Source organism: Balaenoptera musculus, chromosome 10, assembly GCF_009873245.2.
Source record: "Balaenoptera musculus isolate JJ_BM4_2016_0621 chromosome 10, mBalMus1.pri.v3, whole genome shotgun sequence".
NCBI lineage: Eukaryota > Metazoa > Chordata > Mammalia > Artiodactyla > Balaenopteridae > Balaenoptera > Balaenoptera musculus.
This window is the reverse complement of record NC_045794.1, coordinates 49,319,854-49,340,574: the sequence shown is the minus strand read 5'-3', so window position 1 is coordinate 49,340,574 and position 20,721 is coordinate 49,319,854.

The following is a 20,721-nucleotide window of genomic DNA, read 5'->3' as shown; positions in this document are numbered from 1 at the left end:
ATTAGAGTGATAGAAGGCTTGCACTACTTTTATTTATGGAGGGTGACATTTCACGAGAGAGAAATCTCCCCCACTGAGTGTGGAAGGAAATATTACATTAATGGAGACCAAAAAAAGATGTCAATGAAATAATAAAATGAGATTCTATTCTGAAAGAAGATTTGGAAATCAGAAAACATTGACTATTTCCTTATTAGTGAGGCATCATTACCAGCAACTATATTGTGCATAGCTTGCTTTCCACCATTTTGTCAGACACTATAGAGACCCTCATGTTTGCAAACTGGTGACATTTTCCCCATGCCCTTGAAAATAAGCAAGTAATAGAGCCCTTTAGATCTGTTTTTGCATGGTGTTTAACTTGAAATACAATAGAGCTGGAGATGACATTTGGAATGGGCTAATACATTTTGTTAAATGGCACTTTCAATAAGCTCTATAAGCTTCAGTACCACTTTCCCAAGCATAGTGAGTCTCAGATGTTTTGACCACCAGTCACCACTGAAACATATAGGAAAACATTATCTTGAAGTGCTGTGGAAATGTACATATTTACCATCAATTTAAATACTAATGAAAGACACTGGATTGCAGATCTGGATAGAGACAACAGCAGGATTCTGCCATAATTTGTAAAAATGGTCAGTATTATTCTTAAACCCAAAGTCCATCAAAGAATAAACAATAGTAGGTAAGTGTGATATGGTTAGTGACCGCTTACCATGTGCCAAGCTCTGTCCTAAGTGCTTTTCACATATTCTTTCACTTCATCCTCAGACTGTGCCATGAAATAAACATGATAGCCCTTTTACAGATTAGGAAACTGAGCCCTAGGTTGTTTAAATAATTTGGCCTGATTCAAAGCTAGCAAGCAATGGGTGCATATCTACTGGTCTGCCTGCAAACCTCTATGTCTAATCAGGATGTAAGACTACCTCCTTCATTTTCCTTAATCTGTTATTCTGCTTCATATAAGAAATACTGGTGTGCAAATAAAAACCTTGCTGGAAGACATTTTTATAGGGATGAAGCCATTTCCTGTCAGTGAAATGAGCTTAATGCCCTAAGAATTACTGATAGAAGCTTGGTGTAAACCTGTTTCTATGCAACTTTCTGCAGATGCTGCCACTTCTCACAACTCAGCAGAACTGTAGAAACCTTCTGTTTTTGAGAATATGCCATTCTCTTTATTTGGATGTTGTTGCTTGGACTCTGTGACTGCCAAATGATCTAGTTCAAAAAAGTCAGGTTAAATACACCTTTTAAACTCTCCTTGATAGACTGCATAATGGTATGCTCCCTCCACTTCTCAGATCAAGAAATCCTCAAACAGTTGTCATAAACCCCCCCCCCCACATTTCCATTATCATATTAGTAGGGAAATAGTGAAAGTGAATGAGTCAGACACAAAAGCAATTGAGAGACTGGCCTTTAAGTACATGTACAACCCTAAACGTGCATCTTCATAACCACTTGAACTGCTTTGCTTTGAGGGAAGAGAGGAGTTTTATGGAAAAATGGTTGGAGGGCCTTGAAAAACCTTCCTCTTCCCAATAATACGAGGAGTCAGTTAGTCCCCAGGCCAGTATACAGCACATTTTAAAATATACTTTTTGGGAGACCTTCAAGATGGCAGAGGAGTAATATATGGAGATCACCTTCCTCCCCACAAATACATCAGAAATACATCTACATGTGGAACAACTCCTACAGAACACCTACTGAATGCTGGTAGAAGACCTCAGACTTCCCAAAAGGCAAGAAACTCCCCACGTACCTGGGTAGGGCAAAAGAAAAAAGAAAAAACAGAGACAAAAGAATAGGGACAGAACCTGCACCAGTGGGAGGGAGCTGTGAAGGAGGAAAAGTTCCCACACACTAGGAAGCTCCTTCACTGGCAGAGACGGGGGGTGGTGGGGGGGAAGCTTCAGAGCCACGGAGGAGAGCACAGCAATAGGGGTGCAGAGGGCAAAGCGGAGAGATTCCTGCACAGAGGCTCAGTGCCGACCAGCACTCACCAGCCTGAAAGGCTTGTCTGCTCACCCGCTGGGGCAGGTGGGGGTTGAGAGCTGAGGCTTAGGCTTCAGAGGTCAGATCCCAGGGAGAGGACTGGGGTTGGCTGTGTGAACACAGCCTGAAGGGGGTTACTGCACCACAGCTAGCCGGGAGGGAGGGAGTCCGGGAAAAAGTCTGGATCTGCCTAAGAAGCAAGAGACCATTGTTTCAGGGTGCGCAAGGAGAGGGGATTCAGAGCACTGCCTAAACAAGCTCCAGAGGCTGGCGCAAGCCGCGGTTATCAGCACGGACACCAGAGATGGGCATGAAAAGCTAAGGCTGCTACTGCAGCCACCAAGAAGCCTGTGTGCAAGCACAGGTCACTATCCACACCACCCCTCCTGGGAGGCTGTGCAGCCCGCCACTGCCAGGGTCCCGTGATCCAGGGACAACTTCCCCAGGAGAACACACGGCGTGCTTCAGGCTGTTGCATCGTCACGCCGGCCTCTGCTGCCACAAGCTCGCCCTGCATTCCGTACCCCTCCCTCCCCCGGGCCTGAGTGAGCCGGAGCCCCCTAATCAGCTGCTCCTTTAACCCTATCCTGTCTGGGTGGGAACAGATGGCCTCAGGTGACCTACATGCAGAGGTGGGGCCAAATCCAATGCTGAACCCCAGGAGCTGTGCAAACAAAGAAGAGAAAGGAAAATCTCTCCCAGCAGCCTCAGGAGCAGCAGATTAAATCTCCACAATCAGTTTGATGTACCCTGCATTTCTGGAATACCTGAATAGACAATGAATCATCCCAAAATTGAGGCGGTGGACTTTCAGAGCAAATGTAGACTTGGGGTTTGCTATCTGCATCTAATTTGTTTCTGGTTTCATGTTTATCTTAGTTTAGTTTAGTATTTAGACTTTATTATCATTGGTAGATTTGTTTATTGATTTGGTTGCTCTCTTCCTTTTTTTTTATATATAGATATATATATTTTTTTCCCTTTTTCCCTTTTTGTGAGTGTGTATGTGTATGCTTCTTTGTGTGAGTTTTTCTGGATAGCTTTCCTTTTACCATTTGTCCTAGGGTTCTGTCTGTCCCTTTTTTTGTTTTTTTTTAAAGTATAGTTTTCAGCACTTGTTATCATTAGTGGATTTGTTTTTTGGTTTGGTTGCTCTCTTCATTCATTCTTTTTTTTAATCAATTTTAATTTTTTTATTTTTAACAATTAAAAAAATTTTTATTTTAATAACTTTATTTTATTTTAAGTTTTTCTTTCTTTCTTACTTTTTTTCTCCCTTTCCTTCTGAGCCATGTGGCTGAAAGGATCTTGGTGCTTCAGCTGGGTGTCAGGCCTGTGCCTCAAAGGTGAGAGAGCCGAGTTCAGGACACTGGTCCACCAGAGTCCTCCCAGCTCCACATAATATCAAATGGTGAAAACTCTCCCACAGATCTCCTTCTCAACGCTAAGACCCAGCACCACTCAACAACCAGCAAGCTACAGTGCTGGACACCCTATGCCAAACGACTAGCAACACAGGGACACAACATTACCCAAGAGCAGAAAGGCTGCCTAAAATTATAATAAGGTCACAGACACCCCAAAACATACCACCAGACACGTACCTGCCTACCAGAAAGACAAGATCCAGCTTCATCCACCAGAACACAGGCACCAGTCCCCTCCACCAGGAAGCCTACACAACCCACTGAACCAACCTTAGCCACTGGGGACAGACACCAAAAACAATGGGAACTACGAACCAGCAGCCTGCAAAAAGGAAACCCACACACAGTTAAGTTAAGAAAAATGAGAAGGCAGAGAAACACACAGCAGATGAAGGAGTAAGGCAAAAACCCACCAGACCAAACAAATGAAGAGGAAATAGGCAGTCTACCTGAAAAAGAATTCAGAGTAATGATAGTAAAGACGATCCAAAATCTTAGAAATAGAATGGAGAAAATATAAGAAATGTATAACAAGGACCTAGAAGAACTAAAGACCAAACAAACAATGATGAACAACACAATAAGTGAAATTAAAAATTCTCTAGAAGAAATCAATAGCAGAATACTGAGGCAGAAGAACTGATAAGTGGAAGATAAAATAGTGGAAGTAACTACCACAGAGCAGAATAAAGAAAAAAGGATGAAAAGAATTGAGGAGAGTCTCAGAGACTTCTGGGACAACACTAAATGCACCAACATTCAAATTATAGGGGTCCCAGAAGAAGAAGAGAAAAAGAAAGGGAATGAGAAAATATTTGAAGAAATTATAGTTGAAAACTTCCCTAACATGGGAAAGGAAATAGTTAATCAAGTTCAGGAAGAGAAGAGAGTCCCATATAGGATAAATCCAAGGAGAAACATGCCAAGACACATATTAATCAAACTATCAAAAATTAAACACAAAGAAAAAATAATAAAAGCAGCAATGGAAAAGCAACAAATAACATACAAGGGAATCCCCATAAGGTTAAAAGCTGATCTTTCAGCAGAAACTCTGCAAGCCAGAAGGGAGTGGCACGACTTATTTAAAGTGATGAAAGGGAAAAACCTACAACCAAGATTACTGGACTCAGCAAGGATCTCATTCAAATTTGATGGAGAAATTAAAATCTTTACAGACAAGCAAAAGCTAAGAGAATTCAGCACCACCATACCAGCTTTACAACAAATGCTAAAGGAACTTCCTTAGGCAGGAAACACAAGAGGAGGAAAAGACCTACAATAACAAACCCAAAACAATTAAGAAAATGGTAATGGGAAACATACATATCAATAACTACCTTAAATGTAAATGGATTAAATACTCCAACCAAAAGACATAGACTGGCTGAATGGATACAAAAACAAGACCCGTACATATGCTGTCTACAAGAGACTCACTTCAGACCTAGGGACACATACACACTGAAAGTGAGGGGATGGAAAAAGACATTCCATGCAAATGGAAATCAAAAGAAAGCTGGAGTAGCAATTCTCATATCAGACAAAATAGACTTTAAAATAAAGACTATTACAAGAGACAAAGAAGGACTCTACATAATGATCATGGGATCAATCCAAGAGGAAGATATAACAATTGTAAATATTTATGCACCCAACATAGGAACACCTCAATACATAAGGCAAATGCTAACAGCCATAAAAGGGGAAATTGACAGTAACACAATCATATTAGGGGACTTTAACACCCCACTTTCAACAATGGACAGATCATCCAAAATGAAAAAAAATAAGGAAACACAAGCTTTAAATAATACATTAAACAAGATGGACATAATTGATAGTTATAAGACATTCCATCCAAAAACTACAGAATACACATTCTTCTCAAGTGGCCTTGGAACATTCTGCAGGATAGATTATATCTTGGGTCACAAATCAAGCCTTGGTAAATTTAAGAAAACTGAAATCGTATCAAGTATCTTTTCCGACCACAACGCTATGAGACTAGATACCAGTTACAGGAAAAAAATCTGTAAAAAATACAAACACATGGAGGCTAAAGAGTACACTACTAAATAACCAAGAGATCACTGAGGAAATCAAAAAATACCTACAAATAAATGACAATGAAAACACAACAGTCAAAAACCTATGGGATACAGCAAAAGCAGTTCTAAGAGGGAAGTTTATAGCAATACAATCCATATGATACATATGAAAATCTCAATAGATGCAGAAAAAGCTTTTGAGAAAATTCAACACCCATTTATGATAAAACCCTCCAGAAAGTAGGCACAGAGGAAACCTACCTCAACATAATAAAGGCCATATATGACAAAACCACAGCCAACATCATTCTCAAAGGTGAAAAACTGAAACCATTTCCACTAAGATCAGGAATAAGACAAGGTTGCCCATTCTCACCACTATTATTCAACATAGTTTTGGAAGTTCTGGCCACAGCAATCACAGACGAAAAAAAAATAAAAGGAATCCAAATCAGAAAAGAAGAAGTAAAACTGTCACTGTTTGCAGATGACATGATACTATACATAGAGAACCCTAAGATGCTACCAGAAAACTACTAGAGCTAATCAGTGAATTTCGTAAACTAGCAGGATACAAAATTAATGCACAGAAATCTCTTGCATTCCTATACCCTAATGATGAAAAATCTGAAGGAGAAATTAAGGAAACACTCCAATTTACCACTGCAACAAAAAGAATAAAACACCTAGGAATAAACCTACGTAAGGAGACAAAAGACCTGTATGCAGAAAACTATAAGAAACTGATGAAAGAAATTAAAGATGATACAAACAGATGGAGAGATATACCATGTTCTTGGATTGGAAGAATCAACACTGTGAAAATGACTATACTACCCAAAGCAATCTACAGATTCAATGCAATCTCTATCAAACTACTAATGGCATTTTTCACAGAACTAGAACAAAAAAATTCACAATTTGTATGGAAACACAAATGACCCCGGATAGCCAAAGCAATTTTCAGAAAGAAAAATGGAGCTGGAGGAATCAGGCTCCTGGACTTCAGACTATACTACAAAGCTACAGTAATCAAGAGAGTACGGTACTGGCACAAAAACAGAAATATAGGTCAATGGAACAGGATAGAAAGGCAAGAGATAAACCCATACACATATGGTCACCTTCTTTTTGATAAAGGAGGCAAGAATATAGAATGGAGGAAAGACAGTCTCTTCAATAAGTGGTGTTGGGAAACTGGACAGCTACATGTAAAAGAATGAAATTAGAACACTCCCTAACACCATACACATAAATGAACTCCAAATGGATTAAAGACCTAAATGTAAGGCCAGACACTATCAAACTCTTAGAGGAAAACATAGGCAGAACACTCTATGACATGAATCACAGTAAGATCCGTTTTGACCCACCTCCTAGATAAATGGAAACAAAACCAAAAATAAACAAATGGGACCTAATGAAATCTAAAAGCTTTTGCACAGCAAAGGAAACCATAAACAAGACAAAAAGACAACCCTCAGAATGGAAGAAAATATTTGCAAATGAAGCAACTGACAGAGGATTAATCCCCAAAATTTTCAAGCAGCTCATGCAGCTCAATATCAAAAAAAGAAACAACCCAATCCAAAAATGGGCAGAAGACCTAAATAGACATTTCTCCAAGGAAGATATACAGATCGCCATCAAACACATGAAAGGATGCTCAACATCACTAATCATTAGAGAAATGCAAATCAAAACTACAATGAGGTATCACCTCACACTGGTCAGAATGGTCATCATGAAAAAATCAACAAACAGTAAATGCTGGAGAGGGTGTGGAGAAAAGGGAATCCTCTTGCACTGTTGGTGGGAATGTAAATTGATACAGCCACTATGGAGAACAGTATGGAGGCTCCTTAAAAAACTACAAATAGAACTACCATATGACCCAGCAATCCCACTACTGGGCATATACCCTGAGAAAACCATAATTCAAAAAGAGTCATGTACCACAATGTTCATTGCAGCTCTATTTACAATAGCCAGGACATGGAAGCAACCTAAGTGTCCATCGACAGATGAATGGATAAAGAAGATATGGCCCGTATATACAATGGAATATTACTCAGCCATAAAAGGAAACAAAATTGAGTTATTTGTAATGAGGTGGATGGACCTAGAGTCTGTCATACAGAGTACAGTAAGTCAGAAAGAGAAAAACAAATACCGTACGCTAACACATATATATGGAATCTAAAAAAGAAAAAGAAAATGGTTCTGAAGAACCTAGGGGCAGGACAGGCATAAAGACACAGACGTAGAGAGTGGACTTGAGGACACAGGGAGGGGGAACGGTAAGCTGGGACGAATTGAGAGAGTGGCATGGACATATATACACTACCAAATGTAAAATTGATAGCTAGTGGGAAGAAGCCACATAGCACAGGGAGATCAGCTCGGTGCTTTGTGAGCACCTAGAGGGGTGGGATAGGGAGGGTGGGAGGGAGATGCAAGAGGGAAGAAATATGGGGATATATATATATGTATGGCTGATTCACTTTGTTATACAGCAGAAACTAAAACACCATTGTAGAGCAATTATACTCCAATAAAGATGTTAAAAATAAATAATAAATAAAATATATTTTTTAATATAAATAGTATATATAAGGTATACAACATACAACATGATTTGATATACATATATCTAATGTATATATGTATATCAAATCATGTTGTAAAGTGAAATAATTACTAAAGTCAAGCTAATTAACACATCTCCTCACATAGTTACCATTTCTTTTTATAAAGCACCTGAAGTCTACTCTTAGCATATTTCCAGTATTCAGTACAGTATTATTAACTCTAGTCATCATGCTGTGTATGAGATCTCCAGACTTAATCATCCTACAAATCACAACTTTGTACCCTTTGACAAATTCTTCCCATTTACCCCACCCCTCTAGCCCCAGTAACTACCTACCTTTCTACTCTCTACTTCTATAAGTTTAATTTTTTTTTTTTGTAGATTCCACATACAGTATTTGTCTTTCTATGTCTGGCTTATCTCACTTAGCGTAATATTATCCAGGTTCACCCATGTTGTCACAAATGGCAGGACTTCCTTCTTTCTCAAGGCTGAATAATATCGCATTGTGTGTGTATATGTATATATACACATACACACACCACACCATGTATATATATATACACCACATCTTCTTTATTCATCCATTGATGGACCCTTGGGTTATTTCCATATCTTGGCTATTATGAATAATGCTGCAGTGAACATGGTGATGCACATATTTCTGAGTTCCTGATTTCCTTTGGACATATACCCAGAAGTGAGATTGCTAATTTTAATTTTTAAGTTTAATTTTTAATTTTTTGAGGAAAACCGTATCATTTCCTACAGTAGCTGTACAAATTTACACTCCCACCAACAGTACACAAGGGTTTCCTTTTCTTCACAACCTCACAGCACATTTTATTACTGGTTTTTGCTGCATATTTCTCAATGATGTGTTACATATGTATGTTGTACCTATCTGTCATTGCTCACTATGTAGAAAAGTAGCAAACATCGATGCATCAATAAAGAAATTTGAGGATAAGGGAAAATGGATGTAAATCCTTGGTAACAGAAAAAGGAAGGTCTAGAGATATCCTTATTTAGACATCAGTCAGTGATGTTGCTGCTTACCTACTCTCCTTATTCTCAACACATTAATCTCTGCAATTTGAGTCCGTTCAGATCCATTAATATTTTTACAAACAACATAAGTAATCCTTAAACTCAGGACAATGAATTTATAACATAAAAAGGGTTAGTTAAGAGTCATTACACCAACTAGATCATATACATTGTAGTATTTAGAAAACCATTAATAGTTGGCAATCATCCATCCAACCATTTATCCAACCACACATTTGTCTTAAACCAAAAACAAAACATGCAGCCCTACTGTTAAGTCAAATTCTGCTAGCTTTCCACCAAGTTTCGCTCTTTAATTTTTCTAGGGGAATGTGAACAGAAGTGAAATGTATCACCTTTGGACTGGGGGATAGTCCAAACTCACTTCTGCTATGCAGATGATGACAACGCCCACAGGATGGTAGAGCTGCCCTGCTAGTCTGACCCATAGATAGCTCGATGGAGTGGAGCCCACCTGCCGGTCTTGCACTGTTACAGTGCAAACTTCTATCTTATTTGAACCATTGATTTTTGGGTCCCTCTGCAATATCAAGTTGGCTTTCACACCAATCAATATATCTTGAAAACTGGAGCTATATCTAGTTTAGACTGCATGTGTTAGATGCCTCAACCCTTAGCCTTCCACGTATATTATGGAATTTGGTAGTTTTCTAATCCCCTTTTCTATTTCAGAGGAGTTGGCTCACCACACTGTGATCACTTCTTTGTGTCATCCTTGATATTCAAGGTGCAGACAATTTTTATGCTCTGTCTATAAGTTTACATAATTCAGATTTTAAGGTGCGGAGTCTTTATCAGCTATATTTATGTAGCACCAGCTATATTTTCCTGTTTGCTGCTGCAAAGATCCTTGTGATACTGGAACTAAGGTAGCTGAATTCTCCTCTTCATTCACTGTCCTGCAGCTAAAGGTCACATTTCATTTCTCTCTGGATCTTGGTGGAGATTGACACATGAGAATAGGGTTTTCTGAGTTATTGGCCACTCTGGTTTGGGTGTGGGTGGGCCAATTATAACTCTGAGTTCTGTGAAGAACTCTGCCCTGTCACTACTCATAATTCATATTATTTTAACTTCCTTTGCTATACTATTACATTTCCTATTTAATAGGATAGTGGTATACATTTGTAGATATTTTGTTTCTCTTTTTCTTTTAAACCTTTCCCCAAAGCTGTAAGTTATTCATACCTTAGGATGACAAAAGCCAATATGGTACTGAAGAAGAACTGATGAGGTTTTACATACTTTTAATTAGTATATGAATATTTTGCCAAAATCAGGAAAATTTTTTATAAAATTTCTAATTATAAACATGGAAAAAATAAAGATTCAAATATCCAAACAGCAGATTATCAGAAATGCTCTATTTTAAAATAATCTTTTTCACTGTTCTAAATTCATGTACCTTTAAAACTGGGAAGAGAAAATCCACTGACCATCATGCAATTAGGGGGAGTGTCATGGTGCAAAGGTTCAACAGATGAGTTGAAGGTAGTTAAAAGCTTGAAGTGACTGCTCTAAAAGGTGGTCAAGGGACATGACATCTGAATGATGGGAAGGGGAAGAGCAAAAGATGGTGACTAAAAGCAAGGAGATGAGAATTTCTTAGACATGTTGGGACTGCCCAATGTGTGAATCGTGGCTTTGGCATCAGCTGAAAGAGACAGGAGAGGCATCTACCGAGGGAAGAACGTAAGTATACCTTGGTGATCAGTATTCAGCAGGAGGGATGTGTGCCTCAGCTGCAGGAAGCTTGGCCAGGAAAATTCTGATGTAATAAACCATATTAAACTAGCTCACAGACACTGTGCAAGAAAACTGGTTCAAGCGAAAAATGGCACTTCAAGCTTTATACATGTACCACTGAACTGACGTATTGATCTACTATAATTCTTAATAAGATTCTATGTTATCATTAGTTTTATTTGCTTGTTTTTATCCCAGATAATCCTTAGAGTTCTTGCAGGGTGATTGTGGAGAGGAAAAGTTTAGGTACATCAGTTGGACAACTTAGTAAATTAAGGTCATGTTTACATTTTGCTCTGGGTCTGAATGCTCTAACACTCCACATACTAACTAGCAAAATATCCAGCCTTTTACTTGGTTAATTCCATAGATGTTTTCTCTAAACCCCAAAGATGCTCATTAACCTAGGAATGTGCTTCTCCTATAGGTGACCCTGGAAGTCAGTGATCCAAGACCTCACTGTGGCTTTGTTATGACTAGGCAGAGAAGAATATCTGGAAAGGAATACAATACATTCGCACATTAATTAAGAATGCCACAGGACACAATTTAGAATCATGGGCAATTTTACAATCCTGCACATGAATTAGCATTACCACAGTGTATCTCAAAAAGTTATAGCTAAGGTAAGGTTGCTCTTCCCAGGGAAATCTAGATATATGTGCTTAGGACAGGAAACAGAAAATAGAGTTTATGGTTTCAAAGCAAAAAAGTGAGTTTAGGCAATTGTCAATGATGTTTTTAGTGAGAATGGGAACACAGCTGTTATTTCTGTGGTTCATGCAGGTGCAGTGAAATGTTATGTGTTGACATTTCAGAAGTTTTGAAACTATGCTGAGACTGCTCATTTCCATATTAAAGAGCTAATGGTTACAGTCTGCTCTGAAAGATGTACTGTTTTACCAAGGTCCGCTGACAGGTGGCCTCCTCTACAGTTCTCTGCTCCTTCAAGATGGCAGTGTCATTACAGAGATTTCTGGTAGCCAGAATGTTGTTTTCCACTTTTATAAAGTGAGTTTCAGGAACTATAACACATTAGAATTGTGCATTGTTCATCACAGAATCTTTGGGGAAAACACACCAAATGATTTAGGATAAAGGAGGCTTTTTTCCCAACAGTGATTAAAGAAAAATGGTAATTTCTATGTGGTGTTTATAGTTAACTTGAGTGAATTAGTGAGCTGGCAAGTAACATGGTGAAGAAAATGAACTCTTAAAAAAAGGCTTTCACATCATACTTAAACTGAGCAAAATATTTTGTACAATAATATATTCTTCATAGTTTTGAAATCAAAAAGAAAATAACAAAAATTTCAAGCTAAGTCTAACTTAGTTGAACTGTGTTGTTCGTGGGTGAAATGTTTCTTGGGTGTTTGATCCTACCAATGCCTTCTTTCTCAGAGGTCTAATGCTCTTTGCTCATAATCAATTAGTCACTTCTGTCCTTCCAAAATAGTGTTTCATGCTCTGGTTCTCTCTTTTGTCTCTGCCCTCCTTCTCCAACCCCCTATTCAAATCTGCTCTACCTAGCTGTCAGAGTGGAAATGACTGGCATAAATCTGTTACACATCTGGGCCTACTGACATAACAGCTTTATATATTCTTTCTTTAGAAGCATTTGTATAAACTACAGAAATAATCTCTAATGGTGGAGAAAACATCTAGAGAGATTTTCATCAGGAAGATTGTCACATTCAACTCACAAACTGGCTGTGCTGAGGATATGTGGGAATAGGGTAACCAATGTTTACATAGTATTTTTTTTTTATTTACAAAGACTTTTTTTTTTTAATGTGCAAGGCCTTGATCTTCACAATACACCTTTGTATTAAATATTATTTTGCCTATGATGACACTAAGAATCAGTGAGGTTAAGAGGTTTGTTTATAAGCAGCAGGGGTTGGATTTAAAGCCAGGTATTTCAACTCTATGTTCTTTCCACTACAGCACTGTCTTAATACTACTCCTGAAATTATTCCTTTTTAAAAAAAAAAAACAATAATTTTGACAACCACACCTATTTTTATTACTAGTGGCTTATAATTATTCAGTAGCTGGCATAGCCCTGGCATTTTCCTAAGCATTTTGCACATTTGCACATTTGACCCGCACAACTCCGTGTTATTATTGCAACTATTTGGTGAGCCAGCTGACGCCAGAGACCTGTGGGAAATCTATTTGCCCACGGTCACACAGCAATGCTGACAAGAAGATGTCTTCCCACAGCTATGTACAACCTTTCTGACTCCCCTTCTCTGTCCCCCTAACTTCTTTATTCCTCAGCCCCCAATTCAGAACATATTACTATAGGCCTTAGCACAGTTTACAGAGGATTGAAGAAATCTTTAGAATTGTTCATCTGCTCACCATCAATTTCTAAATCCCTGAGGAGTTGAACTGCGGTGGTGGGGGCGGGGGGTGGGGAGACTATGAATACATAGAATAAGAAAACAAAATACCAAATACCATGAGAAGGCTAATGCCTTGTGTCAGCCTTCTTGAGTTTTTTCCTCATGTCTTATTCTTTCCCCTTACATGTTTTTGAGCTACAGTATTCTTGGATTATAGTTGTTAGAGGTATTTGCTTATTTATGCTAATTTGACTTTTAAGGCAATGCAAAGCAAATAGGAAGGGCTTCAACTTAATTTTTACCATCAAAGTTCAATCACTATCTGGACATTTCTGTTGTTAAACTAACTCTTGAATAACCTCCAATCACTTGGACAATACAGTACTTTGCACTGAATGGTACAAGAACATGTAATTAGTAACTGTTAATACAACTGACATTTGCAAGAGACATCTGGATCCATTTTGGTAAAATTGTTCAATTTGTACTTTCCAGCCTGTTTTCTTGCTGTAATTATGCTATAATGGTAGCCATCCATATATTGCTTGGGCATGCCTGCACAAGAGTTGTATATAATTACAGGTAATAGAGAAGTGAGCAATAGTGGTGTAATTGGGATATCTCTGTTATTTTGTTATTGTTGTTAGAAGTCAGGTTTGAGTCCCAGGTTAGCCAGTTATTAACATTATAAATTATAAGCTTTGGAAAATGACTTAATGCTCTAACCTCCTTTTACACATCTATAAAGCAGGAAACAAGGTTGCTGTGAAAAAATCAAATGCTTTAAATTACATTAGGGTTTTTGAAAACTAACTATAAAATAATATATATATACACATATATAAAATATATATATATATACACACACATATATTTTTAAAAATCTTGTCTTGAGACGGTAAATATGTGTCACTCATGCTAGCACTATTCTACTAGTTCATAGCAAATATTACTAATTAATTACAGTAGTCTTTTTAAGGAGTGTGTGTATATGTATTTACATGCTGATTTATTTACATACTTATATTTATATTTAGAGTCCTTCTCAACATAGCTCCCAGATGGTCACTACGAATCATACAAAGATGTACACTAGATCAACTTCCTTCCTCATCCTGGTTTAATTTAACAAATTTCATTTGTATTTGGAGAAATTATGATTCACTCATTGAGTCGGTAAACATTTATTAAGCCCCAGAGAAAGTACTGGATGCTAATGGTTAAAATATAAATGGAGTATATTTCTGACCTCCTGGGAGCTCTCAGTCTGGTGGAAGAGGTGGTGGAAGAGTTAGACATGATTAGAGTAGGGTGGTCAGTATTACAATGGAAGAGGCAGAGAAGGACATGCTTATTTAACCCCCTGGAGATTACAGATTTGATTAAAGCAGCCCTGGGGGCTGGGTGTGGGATTTTCAGGGGGTGTCATTATCTTCACCCTTAGATGGGCAGTAATAAGGAAAGTGTCCCATGGCATGAGGTAACTGTACTAAGAATGAGAAAGCAATATCCTTCAATTCCAAGGTTTTTTGAAACCTATACTGTGGAACATGTAAATTTTGAAAGAATATTTAAGTGAAAAGGCATTAGGATAGTGACAAAAAGGTTATTAGAAAAACAGAGATTCAAAGCCAAACCAACCAAACAAACAAAACCACCATAATGAAAAAGCCAAATTTCAAAAGCAGATTCAGATGACTGTAGATTCTGGGGAGCACAATTAATCTTTCCAACAAATGGACAGAGAAATAAGGTCATTAAAGACAAGCTTTGTGTAAGAAGACCTTTTCTTTTACACAAGAGCTGAACCTATTTTAAAATTAATTTGTATTAGAAGCCTAGAACTTGGCAAAAGTTTGTCAGCTCTTAGTTTCAAAAAGAACGAACTAATCCCAAAGTTAGCAGAAGGAAGGAAATAATAAAGATCAGAGTGCAAATAAATGAAAAAGGAGATCAGAAACACATTAGAAAAGAGCAAAAGTAAGAACTGTTTTTTATAAAAAGATATACTTAACAATCCTTTAGCTAGAATAACTAAGAAGAAAGAAGACTCAAATGAATAAAATTAGAAATGATGAAGAGACATTACAAGTAATACCACAAAAATATATAGGATCATATGAGACTACTATGAATAATTACAAGCCAAGAAATTGAATAACTTAAAAGAAATGGATGAATTCCTAGAACATACAACCTACCAAGACAGAATCATGAAGAAATAGAAAATCTGAAGAGACCAGTAACTAGTGAGACGATTAAATCAGTAGTCAAAAAACTTCCAACACAGAAAAACCCAGGATCAGACAGTTTCACTGGTCATTTCTACCAAATATTTAAAGGAGAATTAATGCCAATCCTTCTCAAACTCTTCCAAAAAATCAAAGAGCAGGGAACACCCCCAAATTCATTTTACCAGGTGGCATTACCCTGATTCCCAAGTCACACTACAAGAAAAGAAAACTATAGGTCAATATACATGATGAATATTGATGCAAAACTTCTCAATAAAATATTAACAACTGAATTCAACAACACATAAAATGGATCATATATTATAACCAAGTGGGATTTATCCCTGGGTTGCATGGATAGTTCAACATATACAAATCAATAAATGTGATACACCACATTAATAGAAAGATAAAAACCATATGATAATCTCAATAGATACAGAAAAAGCATTTGACACAATACAACATCCTTTCATGATAAAAACCCTCAACAAATTGGGTATAGAAGAAACATACCCCAACATAAAACAGGACATTACAGTAAACCCACAGCCAACATTATACTTAACGGTGAAAAATTGAAAGCTTTTCCTCAGATATTAGGAACAAGACAAGGTGTGTCCACTTTCACCACTCTTATTCAATGTAGTACTGCAAGTCCTAGCCAAAGCAATCAGACAAGAGAAAGAAATAAAAGGCATCCAGATCAGAAAAGTAAAATTGTTTCTGTTTACAGATGATATAATCTTATATATAAAAAAATCACAAAGACTCAACCCAAAATCTTTTGGAACTAATTAACCAATTTAGTAAAGGTGTAGGATATAAAATCAATATACAGAAGTCAATTGTGTTTCTATATAATAACAATGAAATATCTGAAAAAGAGCTAAAATAATACTATCCCATTCACAATAGCATCAAAACCAATAAAATACTTAGGAATAAATTTAACCAAGAAGTAAAAACCTGTACAATGAAAACTGATTTTGATAAAAGAAGTTGAAAACACGAATGGAAAAGTATCCCTTGTTTATGGATCAGAAGAATTCATACTGTAAAACATCCATAATTTTCAAAGCCATCTAAAGATTCAATGTAATCCTTATCAAAATTATAATGACATTTTTCACAGAAATAGTAAAAACAATCCTAAAATTTGTAGGAACTGCAAAAGACTTTGAATAGCCAAAGCAATTTTGAGAAAGAACAAAGCCAGAGGCATCATGTTTCCTGACTTCAAACTACACTACAAATCTGTAGTAATCAAAACAGTATGTACTGGCATAAAACCAGACACATAGATCAATGGGACACACTAGAGCACCAAGAACAAACCCACAAATATATGGTCAATTCATTTATGATAAAGGAGCCAACAATGTATAATGGGGAATGGATAGTTTCTTCAATAAATGGTGTTGGGAGAACTGGACAGCCACATGCAAAAGAAGGAACTGGATTCCTATCTTACACCATACACAAAAATCTACTCAAAATGAACTAAAGACTTGACTGTAAGACCTCAAACCATAAAACATCTAGAGGAGGACATACAGGGCAAACTCCTTTACATCAGTTCTGGCAATGATTTTTTGGATATGACACCAAAAACTAAGCCAAAAATAATAATAATAAAGCAAAAAACAATAAGTGGCATTGCATCAAACTAAAACCTTCTGCACAATGAAGGAAACAATCAACAAAATGAAAAGACAACCTACAGAATGGAAGAAAATATTTGCAAAACATATATCTGATAAGCGGTTAATATCCAAAATATATAAGGAACTCATACAACTCAATTGTGAGAAACTAAACAATTCAATTTAAAATGTGCAGAGGAACTGAATAGACACTTTCCCAAAGAAGACATATAAATGACAAAAGATACATGAAAAGATGCTCAACATCACTAATCATCAGGGAAATGCAAATCAAAACCACAATGAGATAGCACCTCACACCTGTTCGAATGGCTATTATGGAAAAGCAAAGAGATAAGTTTTAGCAAGGATGCTGAGAAAAGGGAAACCTTGCACTCGGTGGTAATGTAAATTGGTACAGTTACTAAGGGAAATGATATGGAGGCTCTTCAAAGAATTAAAAATAGAACTACCACATGATCCAGCAATCTCACTTCTGGGTATATACCTAAAGGAAATGAAAACAGGATATCAAAAGGATATCTGCACTTCCATGTTTATTTCAGCATTATTCACAATAGCCAAGAATTGGAAACATCCTAAGTGTCCATCAATGGATGAATGGATAAAGATGTGGTATTTATATATAATAAAATGTTATTGAGCCATGTAAAAGCACAATATGGATGGATCTTAAGGGAATTATGCTTAATGAGAAAAGCCAGACACAGAAAAACAAATACTGTATGATATCACTTATTTAATGGAAGTTTAAAAAGTCAAGCTCGTAGAAACAGAGTAGAATAGTGGTTACTGGGGGTTGGGAGGAGGGGCATTGGGGAAATGTTATTAAAAGGTACAAACTTGCAACTAGTAGATAAACATGTTCTAGCGCTCTAATGCACATCATATTAATTATAATCAATAATACTGTATTATATACTTCAAAATTGCTAACAGACTAGATCTTAAATGTTCTCATACCACAAAAGAAATAATTACGTGATGTGATAGCGATGTTATCTCAAGCTATGGTGGTAATTATATTGCAATATGTAAATGTTTCAAATCAACATATTAGACAACTTTAAACTTACACAATGTCATGTCAATTATATACCAGCTGTTTTTGGAGGGAATGTATTATAAATATCAATTAAATCTCTCTGGTCTATTGTGTCATTTCAACCTTGTGTTTCCTTAATAATTTTTTGTCTGGATGATCTGTCCATTGCTGTAAGTGAGGTGTTAAAGTCTCCCACTATTATTGTGTTACTCTCAATTTCCCCTTTTATAGCTGTTAGCATTTGCCTTATGTACTGAGGTGCTCCTATACATAAGGCAAATGTATGGGTGCATACATTTGGGTGCATATATATCTATAATTGTTATATCTTCTTCTTGGATTGATCCCTTGATCATTATGCAGTGTCCTTCTTAGTCTCTTGTAACATTCTTTATTCTAAAGTCTATTTTATCTGATATGAGGATTGCTACTCTAGCTTTCTTCTGTTTTCCATTTGCAAGGAATAGCTTTTTCCAACCCCTCACTTTCAGTCTGTATGTGTCCCTAGGTCTGAAGTGGGTCTCTTGTAGACACCATATATACGGGTCTTGTTTTTGTATCTATTCAGCAAGCCTGTGTCTTTTGGTTGGAGCATTTAATCCATTCACATTTAAGGTAATTAACAATATGTATGTTCCTATTACCATTTTCTTAATTGTTTTGGGTTTGTTTCTGTAGGTCCTTTTCTTCTCTTTTTTTTCCCATTTAGAGAAGTTCCCTGAGCATTTGTTGTAAAGCTGGTTTGGTGGTGCTGAATTCTCTTAGCTTTAGCTTATCTGTAAAGCTTTTTATTTCTCCATGGAATCTGAATGAGATCTTTGCCAGGTAGAGTAATCTTGGTTGTAGGTTCTTCCCTTTCATCACTTTAAATATGTCCTGCCACTCCCTTCTGGCTTGTAGAGTTTCTGCTGAGAAATCAGCTGTTAACCTTATGGGAGTTCCCTTGTATGTTATTTGTCATTTTTCCCTTGTTGCTTTTAATAATTTTTCTTTGTCTTTAATTTTTGTCTATTTGATTACTATGTGGCTTGGCATGTTTCTCCTTGGGTTTATCCTGCCTGGGACTCTCTGTGCTTCCTGGACTTGGGTGGCTATTTCCCTTCCCATGTTAGGGAAGTTTTCGACTATAAGCTCTTCAAATATTTTCTCGGGTCCTTTCTCTCTCTCTTCTCCTTCTCGGACCCATATAATACGAATGTTGGTGCGTTTAATGTTGTCCCAGAGGTCTCCTAGGCTGTCTTCATTTCTTTTCATTCTTTTTTCTTTATTCTGTCCCACAGCAGTGAATTCTACCATTCTGTCTTCCAGGTCACTTATCCATTCTTCTGCCTTAGTTATTCTGCTATTGATTCCTTCTAGTGTAGTTTTCATTTCAGTTATTGTACTGTTAATCTCTGTTTGTTTGTTCTTTAATTCTTCTAGGTCTTTGTTAAACATTTCTTACATCTTCTCGATTTTTGCCTCCATTCTTTTTCCGAGGTCCTGGATCATCTTCACTATCATCATTCTGAATTCTTTTTCTGGAAGGTTGCCTATCTCCACTTCATTTAATTGTTTTTCTGGTATTTTATCTTGTTCTTTCATCTGGTACATAGTCCTCTGCCTTTTTGTCTGTCTTTCTGTGATTGTGGTTTTCATTCTGCAGGCTGCAGGATTGTAGCTCTTCTTGCTTCTGCTGTCTGCCCTCTGGTGGATGAGGCTTTCTAAGAGGCTTGTGAAAGCTTCCTGATGGAGGGGACTGGTGGTGGGTAGAGCTGGGTGTTGCTCTGGTGGGCAGAGCTCAGTAAAACTTTAATCCACTTGTCTGCTGATGGGTGGGGCTGAGTTCCCTCCCTGTTGGTTCTTTGGCTTGAGGCGACCCAGCACTGGAGGCTACAGGCACTTTTGTGGGGCTAATGGCAGACTCTGGGAGGGCTCATGCCAAGGAGTACTTCCCAGAACTTCTGCTGCCAGTGTCCTTGTCCCCATGGTGAGCCACAGCCACCCCCCACCTCTGCAGGAAACCCTCCAAACACTAGCAGGTAGGTCTGGTTCAGTCTCCCATGGGGTTACTGCTCCTTCCTCCTGGGACCTGATTTACACATTACTTTGTATGTGTCCTCCAAGAGTGGAGTCTCTGTTTCCCCCAGTCCTGTCAAAGTTCTGCAATCAAATCCCACTAGCCTTCAAAGTCTGATTCTCTGGGAAGTCCTCCTCCCGTTGCCAGACCCCCAGGTTGGGAAGCCTGACCTGGAGCTCAGAACCTTCACTCCAGTGGGTGGGTTTGTGTGGTATAATTGTTCTCCAGTTTGTAAGTCACCCACCCAGTGGTTATGGGATTTGATTTTATTGTGATTGTACCCCCCCCCCACCATCTCATTGCAGCTTCTCCTTTGTCTTTGGATGTGGGGTGTCTTTTTGGTGAGTTCCAGTGTCTTCCTGTCGATGATTGTTCAGCAGCTAGTTGTGATTCCGGTGCTCTCGCAAGAGGGAGTGAGCACGTGTCCTTCTACTCTGCCATCTTGAAACAATCTCTCTCAATTATAT